Source organism: Coenobita brevimanus, chromosome 92 (assembly GCF_032717465.1).
Source record: "Coenobita brevimanus isolate Jiangsu-jjx chromosome 92, ASM3271746v2, whole genome shotgun sequence".
Classification (NCBI taxonomy): domain Eukaryota; kingdom Metazoa; phylum Arthropoda; class Malacostraca; order Decapoda; family Coenobitidae; genus Coenobita; species Coenobita brevimanus.
The window spans coordinates 24,976,436-24,997,798 of record NC_137045.1 but is presented as its reverse complement, the minus strand read 5'-3'; the positions used below and the strand labels follow the sequence as shown (position 1 = coordinate 24,997,798).

Genomic DNA, 21,363 nt, shown 5'->3' with positions numbered 1-21,363 from the left:
GAATGTTCGTGGAGAAATCTATTGTGTGCATGCATGTGTTTTAGGCAAATGTATCGCAAGGAGAGAAGAAAATACGCCACAGCGACAGACACACCCACACGCACACACACTCACCCACACGCACACACACTCACCCACACCCACACACACACACTCACCCACACACAGCCGGAGAGAGCGGACGTCCAAGGCATCGCTCCTAACCTTGAGTAGTTTCAGGAATTTTGTATGTCCTGTCTCCTAGGGTCTTTCTTTAAATTTAAAATAATGAAAGTTAGTAGACTACCAAAAATGTAAAGATTTGTTGGCAATAATATACATGAATGTTTGTGGCTTATTCGGTAACAGCTGTTTAGGTACTTTACATTAAACATGGCCGAAAACGTAAACAATGAGGGAATGGAATTTCAAGGTTTTGATGCTAATACTAATGTCATGGACCTGGTGAAAACATTAATTATGAGGATTAGTGAACTCGAAAAAAAAGTAGAGAATCTAGTGATAAAGGATGTATCAGGAAATATGGAAACCACCATACAGAGTCTAATCCAGTCCAACGAAACAGCCAATGAAGAGATTAGGAATTTGAAGAGGGAAAATGTTGAACTGAGGAGGAAACTTGAAGAGAGTACTAATAAAACGGAGAAGGTGAGTAATGTATTAGAAGAACATAAGGCAAAGTGGGCACACGTAGAAGAAGAACAGAAAGAAGTGGTCAGCTTAAGAGAGATCATCCAGGAAGAAAGGGAAATGAACAAGAAAGAAATGGAAGAAAATGTAGTGAAAATACTGAAGAAAAAAGAGAAAATAGTGAGAGAAACTGTAGAAAGGAACAGATGTGTGGTAGTATTTGGAAACAGGGAAGAGGAAGAAAAGGTTAGGTTCGCAAGACTCGAGAGAGACACGAACATGGTGAGAGGAATATTAGGCAAGATTGACCCCGAAGGAGACAAGTGGGTAAAAGAAATTGAGGAAGTAAGGAGGATAGGGCCTTATAAGAAAGGGGAAACAAGACCAATGAGAGTCAAGTTTACATCAGAAAGTGTAATAAATGAGATACTTAAAGTGACCTGGAAATTAAGCAAAGAGGCGGGGATGGAAAATATTATAATAAGAAAAGATCTGAATGAAGAAGAAAGAGAAGTTTTAAAATCATTAAAGGAAGAAGTAAAGGAAAAAAATGATAAGAGGACAGAGGAAGAACGTAATACTTTTTTTGGAGAGTATTGGATATGAAAGTAAGGAAATGGTATTTAAGGAAATAGAAGTGAAGGAAACTAGGGGGGATGGTTGTGAAAGATCAGAAGTTGAGGAAGTGGTACGGACAGAGAGTAGGAGAGAAGAGGGTACTAATAATGTCAAAAATAATTTGAAGGTGATATATACTAATGTTGATGGTTTCATATCGACAAGGATCGAAATTAATGATTTCTTGAGAGAACATGAACCTGATGTCATGTGCTTTGTAGAGACCAAATTAAGAGAAGATATTGATGTTCATTTGGGAGATGGTAAATACAAACTGTGGAGAAAAGACAGAAAAGAAAAAAGGGAGGAGGAGTGATGATAGCAGTGAAGAACAACATAAATGTAGATACTGTGGAAATGGGAGAAGGCAGGGCTGAAGTGATATATATGAAATTAGAAACTGGAGAGAATGTTAAGAGAGATATGGCGGTAGTGTATGTTCCCCCAAAGACGAGAGCATGGAAGGATGACGAATACCATGAGATGTTGTCAGATATGGCTAGCTACTTGCAAAAAATAATTGAGAAAAGCAATAATATAATTTTGGTGGGTGACTTTAATTGTAAAGAGGTGAACTGGGAGGAATGGTACTCGGGAGGCGGCGAGGATTCGTGGGGCACTATGTTATTAAATATAATAATGAATAATGTGATGACGCAATGGGTCAAAGGAGAGACACGGTTTCGAGGTGAGGACACACCAGCAAGGTTAGATTTACTGTTCACCAAAGAACCCGACGTAATAGAATCATTGGAATATCTCTGTCCTTTGGGAAAAAGTGATCACATGGTCATTGAGTTCCAGATGTTAATAGGAAACGTCGAGCCAAAAGACAAGCTTCATAGACAGGGAAGATACAACTTTGGCAAAGCAAATTTTACAGGCTTGAGAAACTTTTTGAAAATGCGGATTGGAGAAAATTCAGAGAAACAAGAGAGATACAGAGGAAGTGGGATATCTTTCTAGACCTCTATAATTTGGGAGTGGAAAAATTTGTACCAAGAGTAAGAGGGAAAGAAAACAGGAAAAAGGAGTGGTTTAATAGAAGGTGTATGATGGCCAAAAAAGAGAGAGATAAGGCGTGGAACAATTGGAGAAAGAGAGGTAACGACAGAACAAAGGAAGAATATAAAAGAACAAGAAACGAATACACAAGAATACGTAGGGAAGAAGAAAGGAATTTTGAAAAAGGTATAATTGACAAATGCAAGGATGAACCCAAATTGTTTTATAGATTTGTTAATGGTAAACTGAAACAAAAGGAAGGAATCACCAAGCTGAAAGTAGATGGAGAGGTCTTTAAGGATGCGGCAATGCAAGCAGAAATAATGAACAAACGTTTCCAGTCAGTTTTCACTAAAGAAAAGGAGCTTGTGGAAGGGGAGGGAGTGATTAGAAATGTTCCGGTGATGAAAGATATAAAAGTGGAGGTGCAGGAAGTGTATAAATTACTGGAAACTCAAGATGTAAGGAAAGCCCCAGGACCTGATGGAATTTCTAATTGGGTACTGAAGGAATGCAGAGAACAACTGGCGGATAAAATTCACAGCTTAATTGTATGCTCACTGGAAGAGGGGAAAGTGCCAAAAGAATGGAAGAGGGCAAATGTGGTACCAATTTACAAGGGAGGAAATAGGGAAGAACCCCTGAATTATAGACCAGTGTCTCTAACCAGCATGGTCGCAAAATTGTGTGAGAGAATCCTGAAAGACAGATGGATAAAATATCTGGAAGAGATGAATATTTTGGCTGAATGTCAGTTTGGATTCAGAAGTGGAAGGTCATGTGTTTCAAACTTGTTGAGCTTTTACTCAAGAGCGATTGATGTGGTACAGGAGAGAGATGGTTGGGTGGATTGTGTGTACTTAGACTTAGAGAAGGCCTTTGACAAGGTACCTCATAAGAGACTAATGTGGAAACTAGAATATATAGGAGGACTAAAGGGGAAACTTCTGGAATGGATGAGAGACTTTTTGAGAGACAGACAAATGAGGACAGTAATAAAGGAAAAGATGTCTGGATGGAGGGAAGTAACAAGTGGAGTCCCTCAAGGCTCAGTGTTGGCGCCAGTAATGTTCCTGATTTACGTAAATGATATGGTAGATGGAGTGAACAGTTATGCGAGTCTGTTTGCTGATGATGTAAAGATCTTGAGGAAGATAGAGGTTGAGGAGGATTGTAAAATACTGCAGGAGGATTTGGATAGGATACACAATTGGAGCCGGACGTGGGAAATGAAATTTAATGTAAAGAAATGTAAAATATTGGAAATGGGTAAAAGTACCAGGAGACCATCACTGAATTATTTTTTGGGTAATGAATTAATCACAAAAAGGAGAGAAGAGAAAGATTTGGGAGTACTGGTCCAAGATAGTTTGTCACCAGAAAAGCACATTAACAAGATAGTTGGAGAGACTTATAAGCTCTTGACTAACATAAGAGTAGCATTTCATTATATGGATGAGGAAATGATGAAAAAATTGATAGTGGCCATGATCCGCCCCAGGTTAGAATATGCAGCGGTAGTGTGGTGCCCACACAAAAAGAAAGATATAAACAAGATTGAGAGGATACAAAGAACAGCAACCAAGATGGTCCCCAGTCTGACAGACCTGTCATACAGAGAGAGGCTGGAAAAACTGGATTTGCCTTCGTTAGAGGAAAGGAGAAAGAGGGGAGACATGATTGCGGTGTTCAGGACCATGGTGGGAGTAGATAAAATTGACAAAGAAGATCTGTTTGTATGGGATAAGAGAGCAACAAGAGGACATGGAATGAAATTGAAAAAGTCAAGCTGCTTGAAGGATATCAAGAAATATAGCTTTCCTTACAGAAGTATAGACTTATGGAATAGCCTGGACAAAGAGATCGTCCAGTCTAAAATCTTAAACGAGTTTAAAGTTAAATTCGACTTATTGAGAAACAGCGACGGAAACCCACGAGCATAGTACATTCCGTGTATATCACAATTAGGTATATTCTTAAATATTTGGAACGACTTAGACAAAGAGGTGGTGCATGAGAAAAACATTCATGTGTGTAAAGGTAGACTTGATAAATGTGGACATGGAGACAGGACAACACGAGCATTGCTCAATTCCTGTATACTACAAATAGGTAAATACAAATAGGTAAATACACACACACACACACACACACGAACAGCCGGAGAGAGAGGACGTCCCAGGCATCGCTCCTGACCTTGAGTAGTTTCAGGAATTTTGTCTGTCCTGTCTCCTAGGGTCTTTCTTTAAATTTAAAATAATGAAAGTTGGTAGACTACCAAAAATGTAAAGATTTGTTGGCAATAGTATACATGAATGTTTGTGGCTTATTGGTAACAGCTGTTTAGGTACTTGATCGGTACGTTAAAGATGGCCGAAAATGTAAACAATGAGGGAATGGAATTTCAAGGATTTGATGCTAATACTAATGTCATGGACCTGGTGAAAACATTAATTATGAGGATTAGTGAACTCGAAAAAAAAGTAGAGAATCTAGTGATAAAGGATGTATCAGGAAATACGGAAACCACCATACAGAGTCTAATCCAGTCCAACGAAACAGCCAATGAAGAGATTAAAGAATTTGAAGCGGGAAAATGTTGAACTGAGGAGGAAACTTGAAGAGAGTACTAATAAAACGGAGAAGGTGAGTAATGTACTAGAAGAACACAAGGCAAAGTGGGCACACGTAGAGGAAGAACAGAAAGAAGTGGTCAGCTTAAGAGAGATCATCCAGGAAGAAAGGGAAATGAACAAGAAAGAAATGGAAGAAAATGTAGTGAAAATACTGAAGAAAAAAGAGAAAATAGTGAGAGAAACTGTAGAAAGGAACAGATGTGTGATAGTATTTGGAAACAGGGAAGAGGAAGAAAAGGTTAGGTTCGCAAGACTCGAGAGAGACACGAACATGGTGAGAGGAATATTAGGCAAGATTGACCCCGAAGGAAACAAGTGGGTAAAAGAAATTGAGGAAGTAAGGAGGATAGGGCCTTATAAGAAAGGGGAAACAAGACCAATGAGAGTCAAGTTTACATCAGAAAGTGTAATAAATGAGATACTTAAAGTGACCTGGAAATTAAGCAAAGAGGCGGGGATGGAAAATATTATAATAAGAAAAGATCTGAATGAAGAAGAAAGAGAAGCTTTAAAATCATTAAAGGAAGAAGTAAAGGAAAAAAATGATAAGAGGACAGAGGAAGAACGTAATACTTTTTTTTGGAGAGTATTGGATATGAAAGTAAGGAAATGGTATTTAAGGAAATAGAAGTGAAGGAAATTAGGGGGATGGTTGTGAAAGATCAGAAGTTGAGGAAGTGGTACGGACAGAGAGTAGGAGAGAAGAGGGTATTAATAATGTCAAAAATAATTTGAAGGTGATATATACTAATGTTGATGGTTTCATATCGACAAGGATCGAAATTAATGATTTCTTGAGAGAACATGAACCTGATGTCATGTGCTTTGTAGAGACCAAATTAAGAGAAGATATTGATGTTCATTTGGGAGATGGTAAATACAAACTGTGGAGAAAAGACAGAAAAGAAAAAAAGGGAGGAGGAGTGATGATAGCAGTGAAGAACAACATAAATGTAGATACTGTGGAAATGGGAGAAGGCAGGGCTGAAGTGATATATATGAAATTAGAAACTGGAGAGAATGTTAAGAGAGATATGGCGGTAGTGTATGTTCCCCCAAAGACGAGAGCATGGAAGGATGACGAATACCATGAGATGTTGTCAGATATGGCTAGCTACTTGCAAAAAATAATTGAGAAAAGCAATAATATAATTTTGGTGGGTGACTTTAATTGTAATGAGGTGAACTGGGAGGAATGGTACTCGGGAGGCGGTGAGGATTCGTGGGGTACTATGTTATTAAATATAATAATGAATAATGTGATGACGCAGTGGGTCAAAGAAGAGACACGGTTTCGAGGTGAGGACACACCAGCAAGGTTAGATTTACTATTCACCAAAGAACCTGATGTAATAGAATCATTGGAATATCTCTGTCCTTTGGGAAAAAGTGATCACGTGGTCATTGAGTTCCAGATGTTAATAGGAAACGTCGAGCCAAGAGACGAGCTTCATAGACAGGGAAGATACAACTTTGGCAAAGCAAATTTTACAGGATTGAGAAACTTTTTGAAAATGCGGATTGGAGAAAATTCAGAGAAACAAGAGAGATACAGAGGAAGTGGGATATCTTTCTAGACCTCTATAATTTGGGAGTGGAAAAATTTGTACCAAGAGTAAGAGGGAAAGAAAACAGGAAAAAGGAGTGGTTTAATAGAAGGTGTATGATAGCCAAAAAAGAGAGAGATAAGGCGTGGAACAATTGGAGAAAGAGAGGTAACGACAGAACAAAGGAAGAATATAAAAGAACAAGAAACGAATACACAAGAATACGTAGGGAAGAAGAAAGGAATTTTGAAAAAGGTATAATTGACAAATGCAAGGATGAACCCAAACTGTTTTATAGATTTGTTAATGGCAAACTGAAACAAAAGGAAGGAATCACCAAGCTGAAAGTAGATGGAGAGGTCTTTAATGATGCGGCAATGCAAGCAGAAATAATGAACAAACGTTTCCAGTCAGTTTTCACTAAAGAAAAGGAGCTTGTGGAAGGGGAGGGAGTGATTAGAAATGTTCCGGTGATGAAAGATATAAAAGTGGAGGTGCAGGAAGTGTATAAATTACTGGAAACTCAAGATGTAAGGAAAGCCCCAGGACCTGATGGAATTTCTAATTGGGTACTGAAGGAATGCAGAGAACAACTGGCGGATAAAATTCACAGCTTTATTGTATGCTCACTGGAAGAGGGGAAAGTGCCAAAAGAATGGAAGAGGGCAAATGTGGTACCAATTTACAAGGGAGGAAACAGGGAAGAACCCCTGAATTATAGACCAGTGTCTCTAACCAGCATGGTCGCAAAATTGTGTGAGAGAATCCTGAAAGACAGATGGATAAAATATCTGGAAGAGATGAATATTTTGGCTGAATGTCAGTTTGGATTCAGAAGTGGAAGGTCATGTGTTTCAAACTTGTTGAGCTTTTACTCAAGAGCGATTGATGTGGTACAGGAGAGAGATGGTTGGGTGGATTGTGTGTACTTAGACTTAGAGAAGGCCTTTGACAAGGTACCTCATAAGAGACTAATGTGGAAACTAGAATATATAGGAGGACTAAAGGGGAAACTTCTGGAATGGATGAGAGACTTTTTGAGAGACAGACAAATGAGGACAGTAATAAAGGAAAAGATGTCTGGATGGAGGGAAGTAACAAGTGGAGTCCCTCAAGGCTCAGTGTTGGCGCCAGTAATGTTCCTGATTTATGTAAATGATATGGTAGATGGAGTGAACAGTTATGCGAGTCTGTTTGCTGATGATGTAAAGATCTTGAGGAAGATAGAGGTTGAGGAGGATTGTAAAATACTGCAGGAGGATTTGGATAGGATACACAATTGGAGCCGGACGTGGGAAATGAAATTTAATGTAAAGAAATGTAAAATATTGGAAATGGGTAAAAGTACCAGGAGACCATCACTGAATTATTTTTTGGGTAATGAATTAATCACAAAAAGGAGAGAAGAGAAAGATTTGGGAGTGCTGGTCCAAGATAGTTTGTCACCAGAAAAGCACATTAACAAGATAGTTGGAGAGACTTATAAGCTCTTGACTAACATAAGAGTAGCATTTCATTATATGGATGAGGAAATGATGAAAAAATTGATAGTGGCCATGATCCGCCCCAGGTTAGAATATGCAGCGGTAGTGTGGTCCCCACACAAAAAGAAAGATATAAACAAGATTGAGAGAATACAAAGAACAGCAACCAAGATGGTCCCCAGTCTGACAGACCTGTCATACAGAGAGAGGCTGGAAAAACTGGATTTGCCTTCGTTAGAGGAAAGGAGAAAGAGGGGAGACATGATTGCGGTGTTCAGGACCATGGTGGGAGTAGATAAAATTGACAAAGAAGATCTGTTTGTATGGGATAAGAGAGCAACAAGAGGACATGGAATGAAATTGAAAAAGTCAAGCTGCTTGAAGGATATCAAGAAATATAGCTTTCCTTACAGAAGTATAGACTTATGGAATAGCCTGGACAAAGAGATCGTCCAGTCTAAAAACATAAACGAGTTTAAAGTTAAATTCGACTTATTGAGAAACAGCGACGGAAACCCACGAGCATAGTACATTCCGTGTATATCACAATTAGGTATATTCTTAAATATTTGGAACGACTTAGACAAAGAGGTGGTGCATGAGAAAAACATTCATGTGTGTAAAGGTAGACTTGATAAATGTGGATATGGAGACAGGACAACACGAGCATTGCTCAATTCCTGTATACTACAAATAGGTAAATACAAATAGGTAATACACTACATAACTCCTCATCTTCAAGCTACTGCCAGCATCTCAACACCTCTGGAGGAAGTGAGTTATCTGCATTTTGTTGATTTGTATATAATATTTTTTACATACACACGTATGAGATGGAAGAAAGTTCAGCTTCAGTATCAGAACCTAGCAGAAAGACTAATGGTCATGTTGAGTTTTTGACAGCACTATCAAAAACCTTATGATATTTTACGTGTATACTTTGAGTAAAAAAAGAAAATAATAAAACGTAACGAGCGAAAATATGTAGCCATGGGTGAGGTAGGGAAAGAATGTTTTTTATCTCGCGTGCAGGTGAGGAGGAGTATTCTGCATTTGTTGTCTAATTACTGCAAAACTGTTGGACGTATCGATTTCCCGTAAGAATCATGATAAAGAGCATTAAATTCTGCGTATGTTCATTTGCAGAGTATGAGCCTTTGGGAGCATTTTCTGTTGGAAAAGTTGGAGGAACAGACTGTTTTGGTGAAGTCGAAAGCGCTCAGAGGAGTAATCTCACTTTGTCGGCCAATTATTCGAAAACTATTGGACGTATCGATTTCCTGTAAGAACCATGATAAAGAGCAGTAAATTCTACGTATGTACAAGACATAACAATGCAATATCTATGATAAGAAGTCGTTGTTACGGAGGCGGGAATATTGCGTATGCTGTGCGCACATCACGAAAGTGACGTACGGACGTGAGTTCCCAGTCGTTTTTGGCGATTTACTCGAGACCTATGAGGCATATCAAAACCATTTTTAGGTCATTAGAAAGCTCGTGAAATTCTGCATAATATTATGCAATAAAAACATACCGTAACATGTGCGGGAAAAGTTCAGTATTAGAGCTCCTTGATTTTTTTCAAAAATGGCTTTCAGTTTTTGGCTATTTTCTCGAAAACTACAAATCTTATCACAACCGGATTAGTCTCTTTAGAAAGCTGATGAAATGCTCTATCAAAACTTCTTATAACATTTTCCTGTATGACGGAAAACATTCAAATGGTGATGTTGGGAAGTGAATGTGACGTAGCAAAATGTTTATTCATGGCCGCCTAATGTTGTTTTATTCGTGTTTTCCTGTTTTTTTTTGTGGTGCTTACCAGCTAGAACAAACATTGACGAGTAAGATAACATAGGTTTCATGGCAGTATATTGATGTTTGGGTGGCGAAGATAAGGAGAGAATACGTGTTATTTGCTGCGCGCGGGCAGCCTGGCCGGGCGGCCTCGCAGAAAAAATCGTACGCCGGAAAACTTACTGAAACTTATCATGCGCGAGAGGGTTAATTATTATTAGTAGTAGTTGCAGTAGTAGTAGTAGCAGTAGTAGTAGTAGTAGCAGTTGTTGTGGTAAGTGGTGGCAACCATCATCCAGTCACTTGATGTAGTGCTGCCTACTTTTTCCTTCACCTTTATCATTCTTTTTCTGTGTCTGTCCTCCTCTCTTCACATTTCCCCCATCTTTCTTGTCACTTTTTATTACTATTCTTTCCTTTTCAGGTGGCTTTACATTGAGTGAAGAGCCTATTGGTTTCCTGTAAGCCATGAAACCATGCACAGTGCTGGGTGGTAACCATATAACCAACCCACAGGTGTTCCATGTGTCAATAAGTGGCTTGGCGGAGGGTTAGTGCCCGTCCCCACAAAACCACAAACTCAGAGACAAACGGTCACCTCTTATGGTAGTATGGTGTCTGGCTATAGGCATCATCATCATCATCATACATCAGCATCAGCATCTCTTTCCATGACTTGGAAAAAGTATCAAAATTATCCCCTCACCAATTGCTTGTGATGGTTAGGATGTGTTGTTACTGCTTTTGTCAGAGCATTTCTGTGACTGTCCACCTACCTGATGCCGTGTTACCTAGTGATACCTTTAGTTAGGCTGAATCTGCATGTGAGTGATAAGCCAGATGGTGTACCCTTAGGTAGGATAATTCTGTGCATTAATGATAAGCCAAATGGTTTCCTGTAATCAAGAATAAATATTCCATGTTGGGTGGTAATCATACCACCAGATGATGCCTGGTGGTCTAATGGGTTAAGATGGTGGAACCAGATGGTGACTGTAAGGGTTTACATCCTAAGGGTGGTTTGGGTTTACTGCTCACATAATGCTTCTCTAGGGCAAGCAAGGCTAGTCATCCTCACCTTAAACGTCAGGACTGTATAGCTTAGCAATGGGCCACAATACTCTTGATGGTTAAAAAAAAAAAAAAAAAAAAAAAAAAAAAGATGGATCACAAAAACCTATTTTGTCATATAATTTGCTGTAATAAGCGTACTGACTGATGGTCCCCCTATCCTATTTCCAACGTCTCCTTGCTTGTATTTCTTACAGTTCTTGCATTTAACTGATATGTAAACATTGCTGTTTTCAGGCCTGCAAACCGTATTGTGTGTGCATGGACAGCCATGGAGAAGGTTGACACAAACAATGGTTGCCTGTTTGTCCTTCCTGGGTCTCACAAAGGGGTTCTAGAACAGCATGATTACCCTGAGTGGGAGGTGAGTCTAAGATGTTTCATAATGACTGGAAGACATTGTAGTATCTCTTATCATTTTGTTTTCTTTAAAAAAAGCTCCCACATGCTTGCATGCATTGGCCTTGGTCACCTATTGGCGGTTCTCCATGCAGCTTGATCTCTGGCAGCCTCCCTGTTCAGTCCCTTACCCCAGAGGTCACACTCTTTGACCTCATCCCAAGTCTTTCTCGGTATGCATCTCACAACCCTACCCCCAACATTCACACTTCTCACTTTCTGCACATCCTCTCCACATGCTCAAACCATCTCAGTCTGCTTCTCATCATCACAACACCAATACACTCCAGTCCCATCCTTCCTCTTAATTCTTCCATTGTAAACTTAGCCCCCCCCAGGCCTTGCATTCAAGGACTCACTGCACATCCATCTAATCATTATCATTTCTGTACGTTTGAGCCTGCGAATGTCTTCTTTCTTTACTGCCCAGGTCTCACTACCATACAATATTACATTTCTAACATGCTGCACACAAAGATCCTTTAGCATGGAGGGAGAACCCTCTCAGTGTCAGGAGAGGTAACAGCTCCCTGAACTTCTTCCAGCCAATCCTCACTCTAACCACAGAGCTAGATCCGGCTCCACCTTCAGCACATAACATGTGTCACACAAAACAGAACTCTTCCACACACTTAAGGGACTTACCAGCAAGAGTAATGCCATCTTGCCTGACAATTTCCACATGCACTTCCCAACACACCACATGCATGAAATCAGCATTATCCCACAGTCTACCTTTAATACCCTACATCTCTTATGCACCCACTTATCACAAACACTGCGCAAAATGGAATTACTTCGCATGTCTTTGCGGCAAACTGCATATGGCCACTCTCCCACTTCTTTCACAGTAGTGCCACAAACCCAAGATGTCTTTACCTTTGCTTTATCTGCATTTACTCTCAAACCCTTGTGCCCTATACCATCTCTCCCCTTCATAAGTCTTTCTTCCGCTTCCCATTCATTCTCTGCAGTCAGCACCAGCTCATCGGCATACATCTCCCATGGGAGTCCATTTCTGAAGTCATGTGAGTGTGCTTCAAGCATCTTGATAAACAATATTGGGCTCAAGACTGACCGCTGATGCACACCAACATTCATGGAAAACTCGTTCTCAAATCTCCATTCACTCTCACCTGGGTGCAAGCACCTACATACCAAGGCATAACCACTCTAACCAGCCACTCCATGATCCCAAGCTTTCTCATTGACCACTTCACCTGCCTGGAAACTGTCAAAGGCCTTCTCCAGATCAATGAAAATAAAGTACAGATCCCTTTTCTTTCCCATATGTATTTTTCCTGAAGCTGTCAAACAGTGAATTTGGCATCAGTGGTCCCTTTGCCTGCTATAAAACCAAACTGCATCTTATCAGTATTCTCTCTTTTTGTAAGCATACCTTCTAGATCTCTCTCCATTACCTCCATTATTTGGTCCAAAAATTTTATGCCTCTATAATTTCCTCTTTCCAGGGCATCACCTTTCCCTTTATACTCATTTACAGTCGCACTTTTCAGCCATTCATTTGGGACAACACACACATATATAATCGTATTTATTAAATCGGTAACTAACCCCACTCCGATATCGCCTATACATCTTTTATCTTTTGATCGGTTGGCTTCCTTGCTCCACATCGATTGTTTTGCTTCCTCCAGCCTCCACTTCCTGCATACATTTCTTGATACTGTAATACCATTTCTGTGTCTCTTTAGACTTTTTTCATACCCATATGTTAATATGGGAAATAAAGCACCTCTGGGCAGTTTTCCCATAGCCTCTGTACTGAAATCTTTTATGTTGTATCAGGGCACCAGCCACTTTTCATACATAAGTCACTCGGATTTCCTCTTCTGCATATTTATCTCTTTTCTGTCACTATATTCAGGTACATGAATTTCTCTGCCAGTGTCTCTCTCTTTCCACTGACCAACACATCAAGGTCGGAATCAGCCTGTCACGACAACCATCACTTAAACTCTTACTTACATTTACTTTCAGACTTCATCATATACAGATATCCATAAAACTTAAGTTGTCTCCAAAGTCCCATTCATAGTTTGAAATGAGCACAGTATCATCTGTATACATCAGATTCGAGATATCTGTCCCTCACTATTCATCATTGTCTTCACTTCTCTATCCATAAGTTGTGTTTTGATCTCTTCTAATCCCATCTATCTATCTATCTATCTATCTATATATATGTTTATATCCATCCATCCATCCATCCATCATCCAATTCTACATTGCCCCATGAGGAGCGTAGAAGCCCGGGGCTAGGCAGTTGGTCCCGATATTTAAGATGAGAGTGAATATATATATATATATATCTATATGTACACACACACACTGAACAGCCATGAGGACTTCACAGACACCTGTTTCTCACTTCAGACATTAATCTACCCTTACTTTTTCTTCCCCCAAATAGTGGTCAGGACTGTGTAGACTGGGTTATAGTGGATGTGAAGAGGAGGTTGGTGAGAGGGTAAAGAATGGTCAGAAGAAGTGGAAGAAGGTATCAGGAATGGTGTGCCACAGCACAGAGGTTAAAAAATGTGTTAAATGGTTATGAGACCAGTGTTGAGGTATTGGATGGATACCTGGGCACTGAGGGAGGGAGGGGAGGAGAAGCATGAGAAGAATGAAATAAGAATGCTTTGGTGAGGGGTGGGTGTTTTGATCAGAGAATGGTTTAGAAACGAGGACTTTAGGTGGTGAGCAGGTGTGATGTGTAGCAGTGAGATCTTAATAACAGGATTTAGATGGTATGGTCATCAGAAGAGAAGAGAGGAGCCAATCAAAAAGAGAATGAATGTCAGTGGAAGGAAGGTCAAGAGGAAAGCAGTGGATTAGGTTAAGAGATGTGGCTCAAAGAGATTTGAGAGACACTGGGCTCATGGAGGGCAGTGCCATGGATAGACAGCAATGGTGAAGGCTCATTAGAGAAGCCATCCCCAAACAGTTGGGAATAGCTATCAAAGATTAAGAAGATGTAGGGTACATAAAGGGTGTGCCTCCCCCCCCTTTTTTTTTTTTTCTTAAATTTGATAGTGGATTGACTCTGCCAGGTGCATGTGAAGCACATCAGCACAAGAAAATCCCAGTACTTCAGAAATGTTTAGATGGATAGACCTGAGGTCAGACCAGGGCCAGGGATATGAATGATATGGGAATGATAGTCTGGTCCATTTTACAGGGCATGCTGTTGACATTTCTCCCACTTTTGTACTTGCTGTGTTTCTAAATCTTACCTCACTGTATCCTTAAGTGGGGAAAAGGTCAGGGTGGTGGTGGTGGTGGTGGTGGTGGTGGTGGTGGTGGTGGTGACGGCGGCGGCAGCAGCAGTTGAAAAATACTGCTAATATATCCCCTCATATAGATGATAAAGTTATACCTCTCTCATGACTACAACCTTCCACTCTTTTCCAGATCCCATATACTGTAATTCCTCAATCCTCAATCATCATCCTGTGTAATTTAGATTATATTTCACATGAAGTAACTGGTATAATGACAGTGACATAGACTGAATTAGATAATGCAACCACCATTATTTTAACAAGTGTTGATGGAAATGCCAGATGGTGAATTAAAGTAGTGGATGCTAAATAACTCCAGTTTAAACACGAAGCTGTCTCCGAAATATGCCATGGGAACAATTGAATCTGAAAGTGCAGTTTTACCAAAAGAGCTCACTTTATTCAAATGGTCAGTGGTGCCAACTATTTTTTGATAAAGGGATTTTTACCATAATTTCATGACCCAGGACAGCTTATGACATTATGATTGTGAGACTGGTATAATAGAAGTACTGGTATTAGAAGTTAAGAGTGAGGACAGCAAATATGGAACTGTTAAGGAACAGAAGTGTGTTACAAGTGGACATGGTAAGGAATTTTGGAGAGTTATGAAAAATGTGATGTAGGAAAGTCTGCTGATCAGAGTAAAGGAAAGTGTGCTTTGATGGTATGGGAATGTGCTGTCACATAGAATGAATTAGTATAGTGGTGAAAAACATACAGAATATGAGACAGTGAGGGTAGATGGAGGGATTGAAGGCCAAGAAATGGATAGATGTGAATACAATAGACCCTTGCAATACTGAACCCCGATATAACAGATTTCAGATTTATCAAGTGCCTCAAAGCCACCAAACTTCTGTTGGCAATACTTAGTTGTTCGGATGCATCACGCAGCCCATCCAAATGCCTCTGAGCCCATTTAACTGTTTTACAGTTACTGAACAATGGCCAATAAGTGAGGCACAATATATGGCCCTTCTGAACTACTCCTCATGAGCTGGGTGACACAACACAGTTGCCAAGGTTGTGGTGGTTTCTCCCACCCACTTGGGCTGGGTTGGATATCTGTTGCCAGGAAAAGTTGGGCTATTTTGAGGCTACTTCTGGTAGGCTTGGATGAGACCAGAGTCTGTGGACACACTATCACATGCAATCACCTTAGTCTTGCGGTGTCTTTTGTTTTGTTGAGACAACCATGTTTGCATCTCATGTCTCTTGACTTTACCAAGCATTTTTCTGCTGTGATTGTGAAGAATGGCTTCTAGTATGGAATCTCCCAGCACGACTTCTTCTGAGAAAGCGAAGAGGAAGAATCTCTTCATTTTGGAGAAGATGGAGGTGATTGAGGCCCACAAGAAAGGCATGAGCAGGGCCTATCTCATGGGTAGTTATGGCCTCAAGAAGACAACCCTTCATGATACTCTGAAGACTGAAGATAAAACAAAGGAAGCAGTAAAGAAAATGGAAAGCAGAAAGAAAGGGAAGAGTATGTTCAAGACCAGGAAGCTGCCAAATGAGAAGTTGGGCAAAGATGTGTTTAAAGTGGTATGCACAGGAGTGAGTTGAGAGTGTCTGTTCGTGACCTGGACATCCAACATACAGCACAGAGGCATGCTGCACACCTTGGAATTAAAGATTTCAAGTGTAGAGATAGGTGGCTGGCTGTGGAGGTTCATGAGGCACAATGGCATTGTTAACAAGGCAATTGGAGAGCTGCACAGTTCCAGTGTTGATGCTGTAGAGCCATTTGTACAGCATCTGTGGAAGCTAATGGAGGAGGAGGGCCAGCATGAGTTCCAAATCTACAATGCAGACACAATTGGGCTCTTCTGGCATGCTCCTCCTCAAAACACCAAAGCTTCCAAAGAAATTGACTGCACTCCAGGGCATGAAACAATGAAGAAGCAGCTCTCCACCCTGGTCTGTGCCAACACTGATGGTTCTCATTGCCTACAGCCAGTCATAATAGGTAAGCGCAAGCAGCCCAGGTCACTCAAGGACATCATGGCCAAACTTCCAGTGAAGTATGGGAACAAGTGTGCCAGTCATAGTAAGAGCAAGCAGCCCAAGTCAGTCAAGAACATCATGGCCAAGCTTCCTGTGAGGTAATATGGGAACAAGTCTGCCAGTCATAGTACGTAAGAGTAAGCAGCCCAGGCAGTCAAGAATGTCATGGCCAAGCATCCTGTGGAGTAACATGTGAATAAGTCTGCCAGTTGTAGCAAGTAAGGACAAGTAGCCCAGCTCTCTCAGGAACATCATGGCCAGGCTTCCTGTGTAGTAACATGGGAACAAGTAAGCCTGGTTTAACCAGGATATCATCAATGACTGGTTCCACCACAGCTTTGATACTTCTGTGCAGCAGCACCTAAAAAGGTATGGCATCAGTCTTGATGAAATGAAGGCAGTGCTGCTATTGTAACAAGACCATAGCCCATCTTTCCACCACCAAACCATGCAGCACGGATGGACGAATTAGGACCTTGTTCCTGCCACCCAGCACCACAGCAATGATCCAGGACATGGACCAGGGAGTCATACAGAGTGGCAAAAGGCACTACAGAAGTCTTTACCTGCAGCAGTGCCTCATTGTGACTGAGGATGGGATGGACAAGGCTGACTGTGAGGACACCAGATGCAAGAAAACCCAGGAGAATTTCAAGCACTACACCATAAAGGACACCATTTTCAACTAGGCATAGGTATGGCAGAAAGTGCCATTTGCCACGCACAGGAGTGGGTGGTACAAACTCTTCGGAACCCCCAAGACTTCAGCTTCACAGCATGATTTGTGGTTTGGTCACCTAGGATGGTAGAATTATTGGCAGCTGTAGGGCTGGGGAACCTTGTTGAGGAGGAGCTGCAACAGTGGCTGGATGAGGATGCTGGTGTGGCTGGCTGCCATCAACAGACAGAATAGGAAATTGTAGCGGAACTGCAGGAAGATGTGACACCAGCAAAGAGGAAAGACAAAGAGGAGGAGGAGGCGGCACTTAGACTATCTAGCTGTAGGTATTTATGCTGCAGTGCTCATGCATCTCCTGGTCATCCTTTTGGGACTTTGGCAAAAGCTTTGCCATTGCACTTGACATCTCAAAGGCTTTCGATCAAGCCTGCATAAATCTTTAATTTCCAAACTTCCCTCTGATGGTTTCTATCCTTCTATCTGTGCCTTCATCTACAGCTTCCTTTCTGATCATTCTATAGCTTTTGTTGTAGACGGCCATCATTCTCCTCCTAGATCAATCAACAGTGGTGTTCCTATCACCAACTTTCTTCCTTTTATTCATCAGTGATCTAAGCTGTACATCTAACCCTATCCACTCGTACGCTGATGATTCCACCCTTCGCCTTTCCATTTGGTTCCCGCAACATCCATCCCAGCAGTTACTTCAGCAAACAAGGGATGAGGCTATGGCACTCGTAATGTCTGACTTGGCTCGTATCTCTGACTGGGGTAAAAATAATCTTGTATTTAATGCTTCAAAGACTCACTTTTTACATCTGTCAACCTGATAAAATCTTCCACAGGAGTACCCACTAATGTTTAATAATATTCAGCTTGATCCTGCATCGTCCTTGAACATGCTTGGGGTTTCATTCACATGGGATTTATCTTGGGAAGATCATATTACATCTCAAGTAAAATCTGCTTCCAAGAGATTAGGTGTGTTAAGCTGACTCCGTACCTTCTTTACCCCTCCACAGTTGTTGACTTTATACACGGGTTGTATTCGCCCCTGTGTTGCTGCTGTATTAGCTCCAGTCTGATGAGCCATATGACATCTTAATGATGAGAAAGGTGTCCTCCAACACTGCATTTTTTTCTTTTTTTTTTAATGTGAGGAAGAAGGAACCATTTGCTAGGTGCCCGCAAAACAGTTCCTTCCAAGAGAAAAACAAAAATAATACAAAAGAGAGCCCATTTCAACATCCGTTCATATCGAGATGCCTGGACACACTGCATTTGAAAGACTGGAGATCATAGGAAGTAGGAATTACGGACAGAGGAAGACAGTTCCAGAGTTGACCTGTTGCAGAAATGAAGGACTGCGAGTAACAGTTAACTTTTGCATTAGAGAGTTGGACAGAAAAGGTTTGAGAGTTTGTTTCTAGTCGGGTTCTTTGCGCCCGTCAAAGAGGCGGAGGAATACAGGCAGACTGTTCAGAGGAACAGTGACCATGGAAGTAGCGATAGAAATGAGATAAAGAGGCAACAGTGCGGTAAAGAGACAGAGGTTGAAGGGAGCCAGTAAGAGGATGATCCAGCCAAAGTCTTTCAAGGCTGTGCCCTCTACTGCCAAGAGGCCCTGCATAGAGTCAGAGACCTCCATTGTGTCTGTAGTATCAGCCTCCCCATCCAGTTTCACATAGCCTCATGAGCCAGCACTACAGCCTCCAGGACCCCAACCCCCAGTGCAATAATCTGCCATTTTAGAAGTTAGAAACTAGCCAAATTTCTGTATATCTGTGATCTGTAGGAATCTCTATACCAGACGTGACACCTGAGTCACCAGATGTAATCATTACCGACAGTGACAGAAGTAATCATTACCGATAGTGAGAATGAGTGACAGTTCTGTCAGTATACAACCTACAAGATACGTGGCAATGTTAGCAGTGTACAGCCATACATACAGGTACAGTGTACGAAACGTGTTTCCTACCCCTGTTACTCCAACCTAAACTAAATTATTTAAGTCCCTTTATTATCCGGATGCCCACTAACCGGACACCCCACTACCCAGACATTTTGGGCCTAGGCCTTTAGAACCCCCAAATGGCCAAAAAATGAAAAAAATCCCCCCAAAAGCTGAATTTTTTTCCCACCCGTAATTTGAACTTGGTGTGCAGCGCTGAACAGCTGTGTTTACACACAGCCCCCAGCCCCATGCTGTCCCTCCCCTCCCCAGTTACCACCTAACTACCATCGTGAGTAGATGCTCATCACAGTGGATGCCGCACGTTCTTGTTTTTGTGAATAAACTGCAATACCTCGCCACTAGACCACATGGGAATTTACAGTGTTGTGTAGTGTTAAGAAATTAGAATTTAGAGTGCAAAGATTAAGTGTGGAGTGCAAACTGGCGGTTGAAACTGGCATGGCGCAATTAAGAACAGAATGTGCAATGTTAAACAATTATAACTCACAGTGCAAAGAATTAAGTGCAGCACAACACTGGATTACTGTACGTGCTTCAAGAGTATTTTCACCACTGCCATAGCCTTGGAAGAGGCAGCCATGGATGTGCTGTAAGTACGCTGTACTATCTATCTATCTATCTATTGCAAGACGCCTCAATCCTGTTCGGGGTGGCCACAAACAAATCTCCTCCACATCACCCTGTCCCCAGCTCACACCCCCCTCTCTCATATACCTCTCCACTCCATCCCTCCATCTCATCCTCGGCCTCCCCCTCCCTCTTCCCCCCCTCCACCTCACTCACATACACTCTCTTTGTCAGTCTTTCACCCTCCATCCTCTCCACATGGCCAAACCACCTCAGTGTATTCCTCCTAACGCTTCCTATCACATCCACATCCTCACCACAACGCTCTTTTATCCTCATTTGTCAGCCTGTCTCTCTGTGTGACTCCACAGGCTCCTCTTTAATAACTCATTTCCACTGCTCTCACTCTTGACTTGTGCCCTTCCAGCAACGTGCAAGCTTCACTTCCATACATTAGAGTTGGTATCACAATACTGTAATGTAGTAACTTTTTCACTTCCATGCTCACTTTCCTGTTTCTTATCACTGCTTTCAAAGAACCAGCAACCTTTCTTCCCTGCTGTACCCTTTCAAGCACATCACCCTCCAAACCTCCATCCTTACTCATCACACTACCCAAGTACTTAAACATACTCACATTTTCCAATTCCTCACCATCCGACCTCGCTGTACATTCACTGATTTCACCTCTCTCAAAGACCATCACTTTACTCTTCCCTACATTCACCTTTAGATTCCGTTTCTTACACACTCTCCCAAACTCATCCACCAAGCCTTGCAGCTCTCCTTCGTCTTCACTCAACAACACAGTATCATCTGCAAACAACAGTACAGGGAGTTTCCAAACACTACCCTCTCTCACCAGGGCCACTCCAACATCCACTACCCTACCTTGTACCTCTTTTATTACCCCATCCATGTACAGATTGAACAACCATGGAGACATGACACATCCCTGTTTCAACCCAGCTTTCAAAATGAAAAATTCACTCAGTTCACCATCCACACGCACTGCAGCCTTAGCGCCATCATACATACTCTTCACAGCATTCAACAACTTCCCAGCTACTCCATATATTTTTAATACTTTCCACAATCCTTGTCTATCCACCCTGTCATATGCTTTCTCCAAATCCAGGAAAGCCGCATACAACTTCTTTCCCTTCTCTAGAAACTTTTCCACTAAAGATCTAAGAATGAATATCTGATCTATACAACGTCTTCCCTTCCTAAAGCCTCCCTGTTCTTCTCCAACTAATTCCTCTGTTCTTTCTGTAACTCTGTCAATAAGTATCCTACTATACACTTTTCCCATTATACTAAGAATACAAATGCCCCTATGATTACCACACACTTCTTTTTCCCATTTTCCTTTGTACAAGGGAATAATTATACCTGACTTCCAATCCTCTGGGAGTCTACCTTCCTCTCAGGCCAATCTGCACATTTTCCACATCCATTCTACTACTATCTCTCCCCCATACTTCAGCATTTCACCACACACTCCATCAATTCCTGGGGCTTTCCCCAATTTAACTTTCTTCATTGCTTCCACAACTTCTATCCTACTGATTTCTTCCTGTCTTCTCACCTCCCTCCTTCTCCCAGCCATTCCCCAGCCACTTATACTCGCA

The 21,363-nt window shown here is 41.4% G+C and overlaps 1 pseudogene across 1 annotated transcript in view; it reads left to right on the top strand.

Annotated features, from left to right (window-relative positions):
- Positions 1-21,363, top strand: part of LOC145412170 (phytanoyl-CoA dioxygenase, peroxisomal-like) — a 138,041-nt pseudogene that overhangs the window by 35,513 nt on the left and 81,165 nt on the right. Inside the window, exon 5 of the transcript XR_013899538.1 lies at positions 11,029-11,155. The product of XR_013899538.1 is annotated as a phytanoyl-CoA dioxygenase, peroxisomal-like (transcript). The remainder of the gene's footprint in view (positions 1-11,028; positions 11,156-21,363) is intronic.